General features: G+C 41.5%; 1 long non-coding RNA gene across 2 annotated transcripts; it reads right to left on the reverse strand.

Annotated features, from left to right (window-relative positions):
* Positions 1-12,397: 12,397 nt before the first annotated feature.
* Positions 12,398-17,571, reverse strand: LOC109199453 (uncharacterized). Of its 2 annotated transcripts, none has more exons than XR_002059858.2 (3): positions 17,468-17,571; positions 15,401-15,490; positions 12,398-14,892 (listed from the first exon to the last, which is right to left on the reverse strand). It is a non-coding gene; the product is annotated as an uncharacterized LOC109199453 (long non-coding RNA). The 2 variants fall into 2 exon arrangements; XR_002059859.2 differs by lacking the exon at positions 17,468-17,571 and adding an exon at positions 15,646-15,967.
* Positions 17,572-20,063: the final 2,492 nt, after the last annotated feature.

The following is a 20,063-nucleotide window of genomic DNA, read 5'->3' on the forward strand; positions in this document are numbered from 1 at the left end:
CTCTGACCCCCCTCCTCCTTTCAGGGTGGAGCCTGCTGGAGTCCGATGGTTGAGACCAGGTCTGAGGAAGTGTAAGTGTGTTTTTAATGGGATTCATGAAAACAAAGCAGCACACATTCAACCATCTTCATCATGTCAGGAGTCATCATCAAAGTGTCAATCAATGAACAGATGATGGATCAATAACTGCAGCTGGATTGTGTTTGTTCTCTCCATCAGATTCCTGTCAACTCACAATCGACACAAACACAGTGAACACAAAGCTCCAACTGTCTGACAACAACAGGAAGGTGACATATATGTGGGAAGTTAAGTCATATCCTGATCATCCAGACAGATTTGATGTTCGTCCTCAGCTGCTGTGTAGAAATGGTCTGACTGGTCGCTGTTACTGGGAGGTCAAGTGGAGAGGAAGTGTTGATATATCAGTGAGTTACAGAAGAATCAGAAGAAAAGGAGGCGGTGATGACTGTTGGTTTGGACGCAGTGATCAGTCCTGGAGTCTGATCTGCTCTGATGATGGTCCTCAGTCTGTCTGGCATAATAACAGAGAAACATACATCTCCTCCTCTTCCTCCTCCTCCTCCTCTTCCTCTGTCTCTAACAGAGTAGCAGTGTATGTGGACTGTCCTGCTGGCACTCTGTCCTTCTACAGAGTCTCCTCTGACACTCTGATCCACCTCCACACCTTCAACACCACATTCACTCAAACTCTTTATCCTGGGTTTGGGTTTACACTCTGGTCTCCTGGTTCCTCAGTGTCCCTGTGCTGAGTGTAAAGAGTGTCTCCTGTTAGAGAAACACTCTGACTGTTGAACAGATAGTTCAGTCTCTACATGTCTGTCTCTTTCACTCACAAACACGTTTTCAGATTCATGGATTCAATCAGTTGATGTTTGAAACTCTTCTAAATGATTCCTTGTAAACTTCTTCCTCTTCAGTCCTTTAAAGATGGAAGCTCCCATTATTCCAGGATCCACATGTTGTTTTTCTGTCTTTTTCCACTCAAAGCTTCACAGTGAATCTCAGTATGTTGTGTTTCTCTGAAGCTCAGTTCACAACCAGCTCCTCTGCATTTTCAACAAGTCTGAGCTCATTAAAATTAATCCAAATGTTTGATTTCTCTTTCTTAATGGGATGTTTCCATCATGGCTGAATAAGTGCGCATCCAATAGTACTCAGTGTATCAAATATTAAAGACATTCAGCATCTCTCATGTTTCTGTCATTCTATAAAACAGCTGCTTTTCAAAACTGATCCAATCACAGAAACATGAACTTCCATATTATTCAGATCAATATGTGCAGCTCTGATGTCACTAACATCTCCTTGAACTCTTCATTGATGGTGATTTGTGGCCCTCTGCTGGTGAGATGAACTGCATGATGACAGTTTAATGAGCACAGATGACTGTCATTTTTTAAGGATGTGGAAATGTACATACAATCAATATCAGACTCCACCAACAAAAAGGCTCTCAAAACAATATTTATATGTGAATTTTTGCGTGTATTCATATAATCATTACTTTTTTCTTTTTACCCCTGGTTTTCTGTGTTCATGTTCTGTTCTTTTGTATACTTCATCTGTTCATATTGTTGTATACTCATCGTTTGTTAAATAAAGTTCTTTAAAAAAAAAGCTGTGTTTGCACGTGCTAAGTGTGACAGGATGTTGGCTGCTGTGAAAGCTGAATGCTCTCTGGTTAGAGGTGATGTCACACATGAGGATAACTGTGCTCGCTCTCTGTCAGAGTACCAGGGCCTCGCTTTGACCACATGCCTCTCAGTACACAGCATGATGTGTGCGCTGTAAACAGGAAGCAGAGCAGCAGGACTGAGGTAAACCTCTGAGGGATCAAACTGAGACTGAGCTCCAGATGTTTCCACATGTTTCTGCTCTGTGTGTGTTTGATGATTATTTCAGGTATAGATGATGGAATATCACCAGTCTGATGTGAGCCTGCTTCTCTGACAGCGCCTCACCTCTCTGTGCTGCCCCCTGCTGGCTCTGATCATTACTGACTGAGTCCTTGCTGCCACTTTATTAGGTACAGCTTGCTAACACAGGCTCAGACCTGCTTTGCCTTCAGAGCTGCCTTAAATCTTCATGGCTCAGATTCAGCGAGGTGCTGGAAACATCCCTCAGAGTCAAGTGATCAGTGACGTCTGCTTCAGCAGTGACAGATAGAAAAGTGCATCCACATAAACAGGATATATAATAATAATAATGATCAAATGCTGATTTTCAGCTTTTCGGACCTTTGTCTGGGTGCTAATCTAGCTCTGTTTGTAAACGGACCAATGTTTACTCAGGAGCACAACTGAGATAATCCATCGACAGTACGAGGTTAGTCATTATTGCTGCATGGGCTGGACTGTAGTTACATCGTAAGGATTCAAAAAGGTTCATTAACATATGATGTATACAAACACACAAAGAGTACCTTGCCTGTGCGTTGTGTAAGAATGTGTGTGTGTGTGTGTGTGTGTGTGTGTGTGTGTGTGTGTGTGTGTGTGTGTGTGTGTGTGTGTGCGTCAAGATGTGACCCCATGAAGACTCCCCAAAGCCGTCCATTTAAACAAAAGGCACTTAGACTAAAACAGATATAGATACGTTTATCCTACCATAAAACAATAAGACAAGGTACGACCTCTCCCATGCTCCAAGAATGTGGGTGTGAAAGCCAGAACACTCTGGAATGCACACAAAGTTTGCAGACTACTAAGGATCAAACTTCTACCAATCTACAACTAATTATAAAACTCTAAGCATATATGAGTAGATATTTCTAAGCATAAATTACAATCAACAATACAAAACCTAACATCCCCCCCTCTGACAGTTATGCTAGAAAAGTCCCCAGTTATGAATACCTCACGTCTGACAGTATTAATGCAACCATTTTTTTACTCAGCATATGTCAAATCACCCTAAATTACTGTAAACACACACAGTTTGACAAATGTAGTATCAGTTATCATATTTCTCATTCAATGGTAAACTGCATCCTACAAGCAAACAAATGAATTGTTAATAGTCAAAAGAAAAATTAACATTTTCAAAAACACTCCAGCTTGGTTGTGCTCCTCCACAAGACATGTAAATCACACGTCTCTCTGCAGAGTGGTTTAAGTTCTGCAGGGCGTCATAAATGTCTCTTCCAGGTGTTCCCATCACTGTCCATAGGACCAGAGTCCAAATGTATGTAGAATAGACATTCAAACATACCAGCTGAGTTTGTTGTTTGTCAACACGGGTCTCTGCTATCGTGAAAGCTGCAGGCCTCTAAACTCTAGTTTTATGGCCTCTGCCAACCCCCATCACCTCACTTCAGGCCTCCTTGTCCTGTGGGGGATACATATCCTCCATTGTCCATCCTCTGCAGGAAAACCCTCTGTGGAAAGGGTGCTGGATCCAGTTATCTTACTGCTGTTATGATCCCAGCACTCTTCAGTGTGCCATCGTATGCACAGTACAGTGACACAGCATTAGGTGATGGTCACAGGAAACTGCTGTTATCACCACCATAGCTTCTGGTTCCTGTGCTTCTCACAGAATCATGATGCCATCCTTGGACTCCGCCTGCGTTGTCGGTGGAGCTTGGCACTCTCCCCTCATCCTTCAGGTGCCCGTCTGTCGTCCACAATCTCCTCTGTTGGCCTCTGGAAAGCCCCCTTGGCACAACTCTCATTCCAACGCAGCTTCGTGGTCCTTGCTGTGGCTCCAAAGTCTGATCTCATGATGGGCCCCAAAAAGCTCGACCTTTGACCTCAACCACTGCCTGGGCTGTCAGCTATGCCTGGAATGGTTCTCACTTCTTACTGGGCCTCTGACGATTTCTCAGGAGATTCCTTTCAGCAATACTCTGACTGCTGCACCTGTATTTCCTTGCTAGGAGGAAGAACTTCTATTTGGAAAGCATGTAAACCATCATCAAACCACATTCTTTAGTTCAGTGAGCTTCATTTATGGACCATCTATGCCTCATCTAAACATAGATGCACCACTTGAGTAGGTTTAATACCCGTAAATGAACTGTTAATCACACAAATCACACAAAAATCATAAAAAACATAGTTTAGAAAATATAGTTTCATGTAATTCTGGACCCCTCCTCTTGACGCATGGACACTCCCATGAGTCAACTCATCAAACCTAGATTCCTGTCCTAAAGAAAAAGGTTAGCTAGATCATGTCCCAGGCAACATCAGGGTGTCTCCCCCTCTGGAGCAGCACCACCCTGGACCTATAACCCTGCAATAAAAGATGTTAGTGTGTTTTGCATATTAAGTTTGCTTAAAACCCGGCTCTGTCTGGAGCCTACATACACACCATCATGGCCTGGAAAACAAGATCTGGAAGTGAAATCAAACTTCACGCGTATAAACAATTGTATAATAAGAGTAATAAAGCATTCAGCATCAGCAGGACAAGTATCATGCGCAGGTTTTCTCATATTAGAAAAATACAATTATTGCCATAATTTGCCTCAGACATGGATCATCCCATGTACTCAGTTAACATTAATGTAATCGGTGACTTCCCTTAAGCAAAGTCACTCCATGTATTTAACACTAGGAGCTCAGTAGTGGCCAGCTAATGAGCCCCATATTAAACTATTCCACAAACACTGCATCTCTTATTTGCTTTCTCATGTTACTTGTCCGTCTCTGCTGAATCCTCTACATGCACTCTTAGAAAACCAACATTAGCAACACACATGGATAATCCTGGAGGTCAGGCACAGGTCAACAGGTTCCAGATGTGCTATAAAAAGACCATAAAGTCATCCATCCATAGCTGTGGAAAGAAGTGACACTAGTTTCAACACAGGGAATGATTTCACATGTTATTCACATCGTCAACGTAACCTACACGTTTCCCAACAACACAGTGTAACAGCATCACCAACTCATAACCTGTAAACACAGTTTTCTTCACACATAAACCCAGAAATCCTGTAGTAGAAAAACATCAACCAGCTGTCCTGGTATAAATCACATGATCAAATCACATGAAGAACTGTAATGCTGTAGAAAGGAAAATGCAAATGTTAGCGCTGCGCAGGTGTATACACACTTTCTCACAGTTACCTTTGTGAGCAACACAAGGTAGTAAATAACACCCCTGATAGATGCACAGACACAGAAAGTGGCATTTAAAAGGTTAAATCATCATGCAACCTCGGATGTTGCTGTCATCTTTCCGCTCCTGTAAAAAGAAACACACATAGATTCATCCGCACCTTTGTCAGGTGGGGGTTAACTTCACACAGTGATATCAGTCAGTCTGTCAGCTTCTGTCAGCTTTTACCAGTCAGTCAGTTTTATTTCTTTCACTCACTCATTCATTCATTCATGCATTCTTTCTTTGCTGATAGTGGAACCTATTGTCGCATTTAGTTTCCACCCTCAGCAAAATGATGTCATTTCAAAAAGAAAAAGAAGAACTTTAGATCGGATTGCCTCGCTGAATCCTTTTTGGGTAGGGACCTATTTTCTAATCGTCCCAATAAGTGACTTTCTCCTGAGCCCATTGTAATTGTGGAGAAACTCGCTTGCAACAATTTTCTCGACACGTCGTATAGCGCTTCCGTTCTAATCGTGCAGATCTGCTCAAACAGAGATTATCAAACAAAACTTTCAGTGCACTATGAAAGTATCAAAATAAAAAGGCCTCGTTCAGTCATGACACACGCTCCTCATCTCAGGAGGGTAAATCATACCATTAGCATGATTTATCATACCATCATACTAATTGGCAGGCTCAACTTCACAACAAAAGAAAAATCATCAGCTAGATAAACTCCAAACCAACCATCAGCCATACAACACACAACAACCCTAATGTGTTATTAGCTATGAATTTAATCTGTACCTTTTTACTCATGTAGGCCAAAGATCTCATTTAGTTTTCCTTTTTCCCCATCATCATAAAACATGTGACATGTTGTCATGCATTTCACAAAAGAAGTTTGTTCTTATGTATTCAGAGTTGTGTATCTGGGTGCAGGATTCACTCGCACATCACAACAGGAAACTCAGTGTTTTAGAGTCTCCACTCAAACAAACTCCAACACATCCCATTCACTCGTACTAGAATTCAATCACCTTTCCTTAATCTAAGAACGATCAACGAATTTGCATATCAGCTATTAACCCACTAAGATGACAGGACAACAGAAATGCATGTTCAAAATATTATCACAAAAATATAATTTCCCTCATACAGTAAAATATTTTGTGCTGCATCAATCAGGCAGAAAGCATCTCCCAATTTACTATATTAACAACTAAATTATTGTCTGATCACTGGTTGGTCAAACCAGAATCTTTTCTTTTTTTTTTTTCACAAAAATTAAACTGTTGTCCTGCAACCTAGAGAGTTAACTGTCAGCATTGGATGAATTCAGCATTTGATAACAAGTCTCTGTTAAATTGACACTATTTTAACACTGATGAGAGATAACAAGCTGGTTATCTCTCATCATATGTGTTTGTGTTATTAGGCAGGTTTAATCAATGTCTGTGGAGCTACATCTCCAGCAGGGCATGTTCTTAAAGCTGCCTTTCCTACACACTTCTCTGCTATTATTTGATCATTTTTCAACTAATGTGCTATGAGTCCACTGGTCTTTTCATCACACGAAGTGACTTGGACAAGATGATAAACAGACTCACATGCTCAAGATGTTGTCTAATCTTCATGAGCTCTCTTGTGTTTGTGTTAGTAGAGTTAATGCATGTTCTGCTTGTGTGTGTGATTTTGTATATGTTTCTTTTTGCAGTGTTTCAGACTCTTTCACAATTTTCTAACAAGCAGTCAGTATTATTTTCCCCAGGCTTGCTAACCCAATTTTGATTTCTCACATTAACAACAGCATTCCTCTGTGTTCTCACCTACTGCTCTCACTCTGTTGTCCTCTCCCACTTCAACAGCCCAATAGCCGGCAGTTCTTCTTCAGCTTTGTCCTGTTCCACTGTCTCTTCTTGCCATTTTACTCCAAAGGTGGCAAATGTCAACCTCCAACAGTCTCCTCAGTTCTCCTCAAACGTTCTTTTCACAAGCACAGTGACTTTGCAGCTTGTTGGAAACACAGTGCCATTCATCAATCAGTCAGGATGATGGTTTGCTCTTCTTCTCCACTGCTGTTTGTCCACACTGCTGCTGCTTGCTGGGACTCTTTGCTCAGGACTCTGCTGTCTCTTTATCTGCCATGTTATTGCTCTTGGCGCTGTATTCCTTGTCTTCAGGGAGGAGTGAGAGCTCGCTTGTGAGGGTGAGGCATATCACACCCTATGAACCAATCAGGAGCCTCCTACCTGTTCCCACAGCTGCCTCATTAATAACAGGAAGTCAGTGTTTCTGTGAGCCGAAGAGCTGAACTCAGATTTTCACTTATACCACGTCTTATTTCTTTCTTTATTGTATTTATTTATTTGACCTGCACAGTGATTTTATTTCTATATGTAGATATTTGATATTGTGTAACTGAAGCTGTGTCCATGTTTGATCTCAAAGTGACACATGGACTCTGTCTGTGTCCTCAGTTTCCCAGCATGCCTCGGCTGTGGAGCTGTATGAGGGAGAGCTGTTTGTCCTGCTGCCCTGTGAGTTTCCCACTTTTGAACTGGACAGCCCCACAGTGGTGTGGAGTCGCTCCGACCTCAGTCCTCCAACCGTCCACCAGCTTCAAGGAGACGAACTGAAAGATCCAAACCAGCGTTACAGCGGCCGAACATCCATGAAGACTGACGCTCTGGAAACTGGAGACCTCAGCCTGAACCTGACCTATCTCCACCTGTCTGACAGCGCCACCTACACCTGCTGCGTCACATCATTTAGACTGAGAGATGTCCCACTGCAGGTCAAAGGTCAACATCAAACCAAAACCCTGCTGTAGACGATCACGATCACTCAAACTGAACTTTTAATATTGTCACAATAAGCATGCTTCACCATTTTAAATCTAAGCATATTCTTTAATTCATTACATTCAGTCAAGGGTCACCTGCCAATTTGTGTTTCTCTACAGAACCATTTCCATCCTGGGCCACAGCTCTGCTGGTTCTGCTGGTTCTCCTGGTTCTGCTGGTTCCCCATGTTCTCCTGGTTCTCCTGCTTCTCCTGGTTCTTGTTCTCATCATCTCTGGAGGTCTGTTATTTCATTTCCGGCACTATTTTAAGTCAGGTGAGCATCTCCTACTGCACTACCCATAATGCCGATGGTTAGCAGGTAGGGGTGGGTTTTGATTAGTGATTAAATCGATTCTAGCTTGGATAACGTCATATTGATTCATTAAAATCCTGACTCGATTTTTAAATATAAATGTATTTGAGCTGAAACGCCTGAATCTCAGGTTAAAGCTCCCACAGTTTCAACAACCATCAAACAGCTGAAACAGTAACTGAGAGCAGGAACACGGATTCTGCACAAAGACGCATCAGAATCAGTTTCCATCTAAAAATCTCTGTTTTCTGCATTATTGGCTTGTTGTTACCCACCAGTCTACCGTTGTTGACTGCGCTGTCGGCCGCTGGGTTTGTTGTTGTTTTTTATTTAGTCTCATTTCTGCTGCTCAAAACTGAACAAACTTTGTAAAATGATGCAAAACTGCAAAACTCTCAGCTGTGTCTGTAATCAAACCTCTGTAACTGTGTTTTTGTTCTACTGCAGAATATTTTTAAGGTCATCTGCTATAAAAAGCCAGGCAGGAAAATCTGCTTCATGTTCTTCTGTTTCATCCTCAGTGACTTTGACACAAAGGCCTCTGCTGTGATGCTCACACCTCTGATGAAGTCTCACAGTGTCAGCTTTCTTTTATAGATATAAAAATATGGAAATGAATGATAATATTTCTGACTGTCTGAGGCAAACTTCAGCGATTCAAAGTGAATGGATTGTAGAAATGAGTGAGGATACCCAGCCCTGTTAGCAGGTGTCCTCTGGTGGCTCCTCGACTGTCACACAATCATGTGCTGACAGGAAATGTTGCAGCAGCTTCAGTAAATGTTCCTCCCTGAGTTGTGCTCAGTCATGTGGTGGAGAGCTTCAGATGTTCAGAGCAGGAGAGCTCCAACAAGACCAGGACTGTGTATTTTCCACCATCTGCTGACATCACAATATAACTGCTTACTGTTAGTAGTGCAGTGTCAGTGGATGCATTTGACCAAAACCAGAGTGGAAACGCTCATAGATGTGGTGTTTCTTCAAGCAGGCTGTGAGGTGGGCAGCAAGCGGCTTCTCAACAAGCTTTGACCTGAAAGAGAAACTGATCTATAATGTTGATGTAATGTTGGATCTAAGCTGGCTTTGCTGAGCTTTGCTTCCACAACGGCATGTTTGAAAAAGCTGGAACACTCCAGTCTGAAGAAAAGAGTTAAAAAGGTTTACAAGGCAAAAAGCTTTGTGGGGAGAATCTCTGAGGGAGCTGAAGACGGCTGATTCTCATCAAATGTCACAGGTGTAAAAGTAGAGCAGCAGTGAGCTGCACAACAAGAACGCTCTGGGGGGGTTTGTCATTGATTTCTGTGATCTACAGAAAATCAGACTTTTGTTGCTGTCTGCTTTAGAGCCACATTTATAGGTGAGGCAGCTCGAGACGCAACAGCTGATTGTGTCAAACAAAACTTTGGAATTTCTCCCATTTTCTGGTCTGAGTTTTGTTTCTGAAGTTTCAAATAGACTCATTTATCCAATGGCACGTCCTCAAGTGAAGGTCAACAAAGACGCAGCTGTGGTCACTCAAAGCTACATCCTCCGCAGACACGTTGCTGATGCTGAGGCCCAAAGAAAGGAAGCGTGTGAGACATGGCCGACTGTGGAGGCTCAGTCTGTCTGTTCTTCTTCATCCAACATGTCTGCAGCACTTTACAGGACGCTGCAGACTAGTTACCAAAGAACGAGTCAGGAACACATCAGGAACAAACTGAGACACACAAGTTTTACAGAGACCCAACGAAGATGAAGAGAAAGCTGCTGTAACCTGGAGACCTCAGTCTGACCCTGAAATACCCACAGATGGAGACACAAACACCTCCACCTGCACCGTCTGCAGCAGGGAGGGAAACATCCTGCTGAAGAAACAAGTGCTGCTCACTGTCAGGGCTCAGTGCTGTAGATGCAGGTCAGAGGTCAGAGGTCATGGTGGGACCAGTTTACTCCATTGAATCCATTCAGCCTGTGGCTGATAATGTTTCTAATAATGACAAACTGGAAACACAACTTTACGATTGTTTCTTTAACATCATATTTCCTGAAGTATTCAGACACTTATTTGAAGCCCCTTCAGCAGGAATCACAGCAGCAGCTGTTTTTGATGCAACGAGCCTCGTCCACACCTGGAGTTTCTGTCCTTCTACTTTCTAAATACTCACAGGCTCAGGCAGTGGGCTCACAAAGAGGTGGCTCTGAGCCCTTTATCGTTTGCAGTGCTGATGAACACTGATGTTTGCAGACAAAGTTCTGATCTGTAGTGAGAGTGAGGAGGAGAGTCTGGAGAGAAGAGAAAGTACAAACAAGGAGAGATGAGGAGGAGGTCAGGGCTGATTGATTTATGACAGGAGGAGAGCAGTAAGAGTGAAGAGGAGGAGATGGCAGTGAGAGCTGCTGTGATGGAGACACACAGACAGGAGGAGCTGCAGGTGGCAGAGCTGAAGATGCTGAGAGTTTGGTTGGAGGTGAGCAGGATGGACAGGATTAGAAAGAAGAAGATCAGAGGGATCGCTCAGGTCCAGCAGAGCTTCAGTCAGACTGTGTGCTGGATGCTCCAGAAACTGACTCAGTGTGTGTGTCAAGTTCACACAGTGCAGCAACAAACAGCCTTCACTTTACAACATGATCACAGGTTTATTGATCCATCAGAGCAGCTGGAAGGAAGAGACGAGCTCCTGAACATTTCCTGACGCTGCTGCACAAACAAAGTGATTCATTATTAGTTTGATTAGATCTTTGATGTCACAGCTGAAACATGCTGATGTCACACAGTTTGATCAGACTGTGCATTGGTGCATAGTGTTGCTTTTACCTGCATGATTTTATTGTCATATTTATTTGTTTATTGATGTTTAAATATCAGGTTTTATCCTGATATTGTGTGTTAGTGTTGTTGCACAATATTCTTTTAATCCACTGTGGACTAAGTGGACAATAGTAGCACCTGTGGAGGTGGGGGCGTTCCCCAAGGCAGCCTATCAGCCACCAGGCTGACCCGTTAAAGGGGATAGTGAGCGCAGAGATGGGAAGGCGACGCACGAAAGGTGAGCAGGAGGAAAAGAAATGTAAAATGTGGAGGAAAAGTTTTATCTGGAGCTATCTGCAGCATGTATAAACTGATATTAATCTTTAATCTGTCAAAACTGAGAGCAAATGTAACCTGGACGTGTGTCCCTCTATCTATAAAGAGCTGATCTATACAGCTCGCCCAAGTGCAATGTCTACAATATCTGAATCTAGATTTGGGAAGGAGATTGGCGGTAGCAACTCTGTAAGAGCAATAAGACTTCCAACCCACATAACACGCACGACCACAGGTTTGTGAAACAAAGTTTGCTTTATATATATTTTCTTTGGATCAGTTCCCTTTGCTCATTCTCAAAGTAGGGATACCTTCAAATGCAGTAAACATCTCAAATGCATCACCAAAATAATCGAAACAATCAAAACAAATATTTCAATGTGGTACCCCTAGAATTTTACTGGTTGTCAACCGTCAGCTTTTATGATGTCAGTTTCATTTAGTTACCAGTTTATTTGGGTTTGAGAACAAAAAACAACCTGAGTTCCAGGTGAAGAAAAGTAGCAAAAGAAAATGATATGGTATCTCTCAGGTGGACTTCCTTTTGTTTTTTCCCTACCGCCCTCCTGGTACGGCAGGCATCAACGTGTCGTGTCCTGACACACAGAAGGCCTTCACAGCAGCAACAGTGTCCTAGATCCACGATACCGTTTAAAATAAGTCTTTTCACTCAGTGATCTAGTGTTTACTAATGCAAACCTGGCGGAGATCAGGAGGTCTCCAATCCTACCTGCCTTACAAATTCTATGACAATGTACAGTCAAGCCCATAATTATTCATACCCCTGGCTATTTTGGCTATTGACTTTTTGCTAAAATATAAATAAAACCTGAGAAATATTTTTTTCCACAATGATTCCTCTTGTACATCGTCTTATTATCTTTTGGGAGACACCTGTGTCATTTCTGCTCAAAAAAGAACTTGCTGGTTGAACAAAAGTAACTTTAAGTCAAAATTTGGCAGGGGTATGAATAATTGTGGGCTTGACTCTAAGTGGACACTAGGTGGTAGGTTAAAACAGAAGGGAAACCCTTCTAATGGGAAAAGCAGTGAAGGAGCCAAGGAAGTAGAAAATATGAACTCATGTTCTATAATTATAAACTATAATTTATTTACAAGAAAAGACTAAAATACAGGCAGGCAGAACATGAAGTTAAAAACATTAACACAATACAGCTAAAATCCAATGTCTTCAGCCATGAAGATAAAGTCCCATAAAAGTCCAAACGGCGCAGAAACCGGCAGCATTGTAGCCATCCTGTCTGCCTCTTCGTTCTGGTGCCAACTAAAAAAAGAGTCCTACACAGGATTGATCGGGACTTACCCCGGATGGGCAGAGCTCCTAACTCTGCCCACCACTTTGCTGTGCTTCACACGCATAGCCATGGTCTCGCCGTCCCGGGGACATAAGACGCCATCCCACTCCCTCTCAATCACCTGCCATGGGCCTCTTTTGGCGCGGGGCTACCTCCCCTCACCACCAACACAGACCTCTCTACTCAACCTATTCACTCTCTCCAATGCGCAGTTGTCCGTGATCTCCAGTATCATTCTCCTTTGTCGCACACCTCGAAAAGCTGCCTGTAGCCGGGCCTCCCTGCCGCTCTGCGCGGCCATCGCCATCTCTGGTTACCACGCCATGTGTCTCCCCCTGTTTCTCATGCTCTCTCTCCCTCTTATTGAATAGCTGTGGCAAACCCTGATTGGTCCCAGGCGTGTCAGGTTAATGATCAGGAGGGGTGGTGGAATGGGCATCCCCCCGGAACAAATCACATATCAAAACAAAAAGCATGCAATAACCCCACAAAACTAAAGCACTACACACTAATAAAAGATCAAAAAATAAAACACAGTACTACATGGAAGGAAATAAAAACACAAAGTTAAACTTGTCCAATTCACCCTGTGACAACAACACCTTAATTGCTTATTTAACCCAGCTACAGGGGGGCGGCAAACTAGTGTACTCCTAGTCCTAGTCCTAATCCCCAATAAATGAGGAGGGTTGGGTCATTGTAAACGTGTTGCTCATCACAAATGAAATTTTGCTACTGGTTTGGTCGGGGCCTGGATTATCACTGGATGCTTCCAGTGCTGTTGGTGAACAAGGTGCCAGTGGAAACTGCTACTGGTGGCCAAAGACAAAAGAAGAGGAGACGTGGAAGGTGTGTTAGGAGGCAACAAGAGAGAAGGAAAGGCAGGAGTTTTGAGGTGAGAGTAGATACTTTAAATGTTATTTAAGTGTTATTTTAGGGTCTAAGCTTACAATATAAAACACCTTGAGGCGACTGTTGTTGTATAAATAAAATTGAATTGAATTAGATACTTAAACTCCTCCACTTGGAGCTGGAACTTGTCCCTGACCTGGAGTTGCTTTATGTCTCATTCAGTTGGAGCTATTTTAAAACTTTTCCAACTTTATCACTTAGGAATACTTTTGCTGACTTTTGCTCTTCATAACTCTGTCAGATTAATTGTTCTTGACGTACATTATTTTTCTGCATCAAGTAGATTTGTCACGGTTCTGGGTCCGTTGGACCCAGTATTTTGAGTTTATTATATTTTGGTTTAATTCGGCTTCATGGATTGTTTTCTTATTCTCGTAGTGATGATGATTATTATTAGTTTCTTGTTTCTGTTTATCCATGCTTAAGGATTTATGGTTTCATGCATTGTTTGAGTTCCATGTGTTATTTTCTGTCTCTCAGTGTCAAGTCTGCGTGCTTGTTTAGTAATTCATGTTTCCCGTTTTATTGTGAAAGTCTGTCTCATGTCAGTGTGTTCAGTTTCACCTCTCCCCTGTCTCGTTAGCCTAATTTCTCCCAGCTGTGTCTCCCTCCTGTCTCTCATCCCTTGATTACTGCCTCAGTGTATTTAAGCCCAGTGTGTCTTTGTGTCAGTGTCGCGTTGTCCCTCAAGCTGTGTGTTTCCTCGTGTGGCTCTCTGCAAAGCGTAAGGTTATTCTCCCTGTGTAGTTTAGTTTTGTATGCTTTTCCCCGGTCAGCAAATAAAGCTGAGTTTTTTGAGTTCATCCCTCGAGTCTGAGTGCCTGCATCTTGGGTCCAACTTCTGCCTGCCACACAGCGTTTCATGACAAGATTGGTTTTTAAGGTTTGACCTTAAGTGTTAACCCCTGAAAACTCTTTTGACATGCGTGAAAAGGTTTTTACTCAAAGACAAATTTCACAGAATGTAGAGAAGTTTAAGATATTTTAAGTAGTTAAGATTTTAATTATTTTAAAAAGGCATATATTTAAGGACAGTTTATGGACAATATCAATAACAGAAACCAGTCTGACTTGAAATATTTTTCTGTACATAATAACTGTTGTAGCAGCCACCTGAGAAAAATGCGACCCTATATATTAAAATAATCACCAATTTCATGTTGAAAATTTTACACTCTGAACCTGGAAGAATGTTATTTTGTAAGTACTTGCACCACATCAGATCTCTCCTATTTATTTCATTTTCAACATCATTGATATATGCCCTGAGAAATTCTTAGTCACCAGGAAGTTCTTCCTGTAGTGGTAGATACTTCCTCCCACTGACTTCTTCTGCAGAGTTTTATTATTCCACAGTGTGACACCTTTAAGACACGAAATCCACAAAATGGAAAAAAAGTCTTAGAAACAAAATAGATTAAAATTGTATTTTAAATGTACTACCAAATGTAAAACTCAATTTCAAAACAGTTTTAGTGAAACTGTAACACTCATAAAGCTCTAGAGAGTTAGAAATCTCATGGTTTTTACTCTGCAAAAAACATGCATCAAAGTTTTTATTCTGTTAATATTGTTTTTGAGACAAAATCTATTCTGTTCTTTCAGTGATTTCCAAATGAATTAATCTTAAGGTTTTCTGTTCTTTAAAGGGTTTTTTTTTGCTCCTTTTTTACTCACCCTTTTCATTTAAACTATTATTTTCTTCATACCGTATTTTCACTAAATGGTCATCAGTATTTCTTTGCTGACATGATAAATATTTCTTTGATGCATCTATTTACCCTATAAGTAAATAGGTCATTTTAGAAACAAATTAGTGTGGGTTTTTGCTGGCCATACAGCTGATTGCTTGAACAACAAATCACATTTTACCTGGGATGAGTTTCTCTCTCCGGGCATCATAGAGCATCCCTAAACTGAAAGGTCGACCCAGAGCTGCCACCTCCATAACAGATGATGCTCCTACATGAATAAAAACATGTGGTCATAAATACAAGGTGACTCAGCTTCTTTCATGTGATCAAACATGAGATCAAACCCACTTTGAACACAGTCTGTATATAAAATGTGGATGTGAAATTATGTTTTTTGTAGGCTTTAACCCACTGAAGCCTAACCTATCACTGGTGTTAGACAGGTGTTTTGTGATGTTCGCTGGGTGCCCCTCTCTTGTCCTACTGGGAGACTTCAGTGCTCAAGTGGGCAATGACAGTGAGACCTGGATGGGTATGATGAGGAGGAACGGCCTCCTGGATCTGAACCGAGCGATGTTTTGTCATTAGACTTCTGTGCACAGGAGTTGGCCGTCCAACTGGGGTCTGGTATGAGGGGCCTCCCTGCTGCTGTGGAGTCGGGGCGGTCTGCTTCTCTCCACCGCAGGGAAAAGGGTAACACCACCTGGGTCTGGGTGCAGTTTCCCCCTCCAGGGGCAAGGGTACCTAGACCTGAGGTATAGAGTACGCTTGGGGAGTGTGATTGTGTGTACAGTGTCTCTTTATGTCTGTCTCCACGTTCAGTGAGTGTTGAGTAATTGCATATGAGAGCATGAGGGTGGGAACATCGGTGCGTTGGTGGTTCTTTGTGTCCGGGGGTGGGCGTCCAGGTACACACCGGCTCACTCCTTGGCGGCTGCTTATCCGGGCCTGGAGCCTGGGGCTCGTTCGGGCCACTTCGGAGGTGGGGTGCCCTCGGCCTCTCGGCCTGGGGCCTGGTCACTCTGGCACAGCTGGCTGCCAGCGGAGCTCACGGGCACGTCACTGCAACCCCCTCTGGCTTCTGCTCCGCGGCTGCTGAGTGACCCCTCATCTGGGACTCTCCTCAGCTCTTTCTGGGATAGTGGCGCGGCTGCCCCTCTGTTGGTCTTCCTTGGTCTCTTGTGTTCTGGGGGCCTCTGGATGTCTGGAGTTTTGATCTCCTCCATACCTGCTTCATGCCCTGGAGGACGGGGCTGTGGCCCCCCCACACCCTCTAGCACATCATTACATGAAGGAACCTTTTAAAAACAAGCGCGTTCATGCTCACAGGTGTACACACAGGTGATCACACACACAAACTACACCCTTTTTGGCTCCTACCTCAAAGCACACTGTGCGCTGTCGATCTCACGTGCTGCACAATAATGTTTAACATTTAGTATTTACTGTCATATTCCCATAGATCATTGTGATGTTGTTTATTCTATTACTCTCGTTTTCTTCTGCTTGTTTTCTCTTTTTCTTTCTCAACAGGTGATCCAGGTGATCGATATATGTATTTTTTTTTGTCTGTTTTTTTTTGTTGGTTTTTGTTTCCTGCCCTTTATCCCCCCGTCCCTCTTCTCCGCTGTTTCTCTTTTCCTCTTTCTTTCTCCCCTTTCTTTCCCCCAGTAAAGTCTGTCCCGTATTTAGCAAGTGAAAATAAAATAAACAGTAAAAGGTGAATCAAATAGACCATTACGGCAAGGCTGGGATGGTCCGTTTGGTAAAGTAAATCCGTTGGGCATCTTTCTTCGCCTTTAGACAATAATTCTGATGGCAAAAGAGCCAAACGGGACAGGCAAAACAAACAAACAAACAAAAAAGGTACATAACTAAAACTGAAAGTTCAGAGTTTCTTTTAAGTCACCTCAATGAGACAAAGTCCTGCTTTAAGTGCAGGTCTCTGCACGATTCCAAGAACAGTTCTTTATAAACATAATACAGCTTTTTGCTGCTACATTTTGAGCTTTGTGGGAGCTTTTAACAGCTGAAAGACATTTCTCATCTTGTATGTGCTCACAGTTTGACAGAGAAACAACAGTCTGACTTTATTCAGAGTTTATTCAGTAACATGTCGAAAAAAATCACTTTGTTTTTTACCACATATTTGAGTGTTTTTATAAGGTTCTTGTTTGTTTGTTCTCTGAATCAAAAACAAAACAAAACAACAAAGAACCAAACAAAAAAATAAAAAAAGACTTACCACAGATAAAGACACTGTGATCCAAACTGTCGCTGTTAAAGTGAAATGAATCGTTGGAGCTGAGCAGGAAACAGGAACTGAGACAAGTATTAACAAGTCACGGCAAAGCAGACACTCGAGTGTGATCAGTTTCTAACGTTCATTGCTGCACATTCCTTTGTGTTTATCAGATAAACACTGAGCATGACGAACACAGGGACCTTGATTGCATATTGCATCAGATCAGGACAGATCATGTGTAAACAGCTCAGCAGTTTCTTATTACCTTCAACACGGAGCTCATGTTTTTGGTAGTGTTTGTATTACATTCTGTCTGTAAACACAACAGCTCTAAAACCTCTGTAGGGTGTAGAGCAGGATGATGTTATAACAATCCATTAAAATCTGGTTTGCGTCCACCAAGGTCTTCAAGGTCAACTTTATGATTTGCCAGTGGAAAATTGACAAAAAGCCTTAAAACTTGTACACTTGTACAAGTGCACTGTGTAATAACATTTCTAAAGTATAAAGATTTAAAATAACATGCCACGTTTGACCTCTGACCTCTCCCTGAGTTCAACAGATCAACCTGAAAGTCAAAGTAATGATAATGCTATATAGAGCTGTTTATTCAAAACTATGTCATTGTTGGTACTGACAGCATGTAAGGAATGATACATGTGGTTTGTAAATATCAGGTTACTTTGGACCACTGACCTCTTTTTTTTATCTTTTCCTTTTTCTTTTTTATAGCATACAAAAGAAAACATAAATGGGATGAGTACCTGAATACCCCCCACTCCCTCCTATTAATACAAAAATGAATATGTTACAGAGAAAATGAGTTGACCCATACAAAAAATACAAAACCCATACCAAAAGAAAAAAAAATCAACAATAAGATAGTAGTGCGTATCCTTATAGTTTAATATTAACATTAACATCTGATAGCCTCAAAAAACAAGGTCTTAACATTAATCAATATTGATATAAATCTTAACCAACAATAGTAACAATATTAATATTAACAGTAATGATTACTTGCTCTTCTGTCGAAACAAATAAATAATGCTGGAATATCTTTAAATAAAGTATTCTTATAAGGTAGAACAACGACTGCCGAGAATAGCAGAAAAATTTGTACGTTGTCATATGGTGGATTACAGAGAGATTTCTCATGCTGGTACCTTTTCTAAGTATTTAAGTAATGGTTTCCAGTAAGTAGTAAATCTACCCGATGAGCCTCTGATGGAGAATTTTATCTTCTCCAATTTTAAAAGTCCTAAGATATCCTGTAGCCAGACTTCAATTAATGGTGGCTGAAATGATTTCCACAACAACAAAATTATTTTTCTAGCGATGAGAGAAACAAAGGTTATTTTGAATAGTTGTAGTTTGAAGGTTATTTGGTGGTTTGCCAAATATAGCGATATGTGGAGTCAGAGTCAATTTTATACCCAATATAACTGAAATTATTTTGAAGAATTGATGCCAAAATTCAGACAACCTAGGGCACGCCCAGAACATATGGGTAAGATTGCAAGGTATCTGTGAGCATCTGTTACATTTATCATCAAATTTATCTGGGTATAATTTTGACAATTTTTCTTTACTGTAGTGTAATCTGTGGAAAACTTTAAATTGTATTAATGAAAGTCTGGCACAACTAGAAGATGAGTTAATGGCCCTTACCGCTCCCTCCCAGAACAACTCAGAAAAATTCATATGAAGTTCTGACTCCCATTTCATCTTGGTCCTGTATAAAAGAGATTCACTAGGTGAAGAAGTTAGTTTATAAAGGTAAGAAATATGACCCTTTACCAAAGTTTTGGCTCTGAGAACCAAATCTATTCCACTGGAAGTTGGGATTTGTGGGAATAAAGTTGAACATTTCTTTGCAAAGTTTCACAGCTGGAAGTACTGAAACAAATCAGATTTATTAAAATTAAAGCGAGTAACTAGTTGGTTAAAACTTGCAAAAACATCATTTACGTATAAGTCACCTAGAGTACCAAGTCCTTTATGTTCTAAAACAGAGAATCTAAAGTCCATCTTTGCTGGCACAAATAAGTGATTGTTGCAGATCAGGGCTGCAAGAGGGAGGGTGAGCCAACCAAAGTGGCGTCTTATTTGTGACCAAATTTTTAATGTTTCAGTGACAACTGGGTTGGAAGACTGGCTTAGTAGGGATGATTGTGAGGTATCACATTCTAAAGCAAATAATGACGAGGAACAGGAGGCCGCTTCACTCTGGCACCAATTAATATGGGGAGACGTACACCACAATAATATATTATACATATTAGATGCCCAATAATACCCAATTAAGTTAGGCAGTCCTAATCCTCCAGCTGATCTATCCCTATAAAGAAGAAACGACTAGCCCTTGGACATTTACCGGCCCAAATAAATGAAGAAATAGCGTCATTTATAGTTCTGAAAAATGATTTAGACAAATAAATGGGCAAACTTTGAAATACATATAGATACCTGGGTAATACACTCATTTTAATAATTTGAATCCTACGAGCTAAAGACAGTGGTAGGTAGTTCCATCTTTGAAGATCAGACTTAACTCTCATTGTAAGTAAAGTAATAGTCTGTTCCCGCATTAATT

This window comes from Oreochromis niloticus, unplaced genomic scaffold (assembly GCF_001858045.2).
Source record: "Oreochromis niloticus isolate F11D_XX unplaced genomic scaffold, O_niloticus_UMD_NMBU tig00000658_pilon, whole genome shotgun sequence".
Classification (NCBI taxonomy): Eukaryota; Metazoa; Chordata; class Actinopteri; order Cichliformes; family Cichlidae; genus Oreochromis; species Oreochromis niloticus.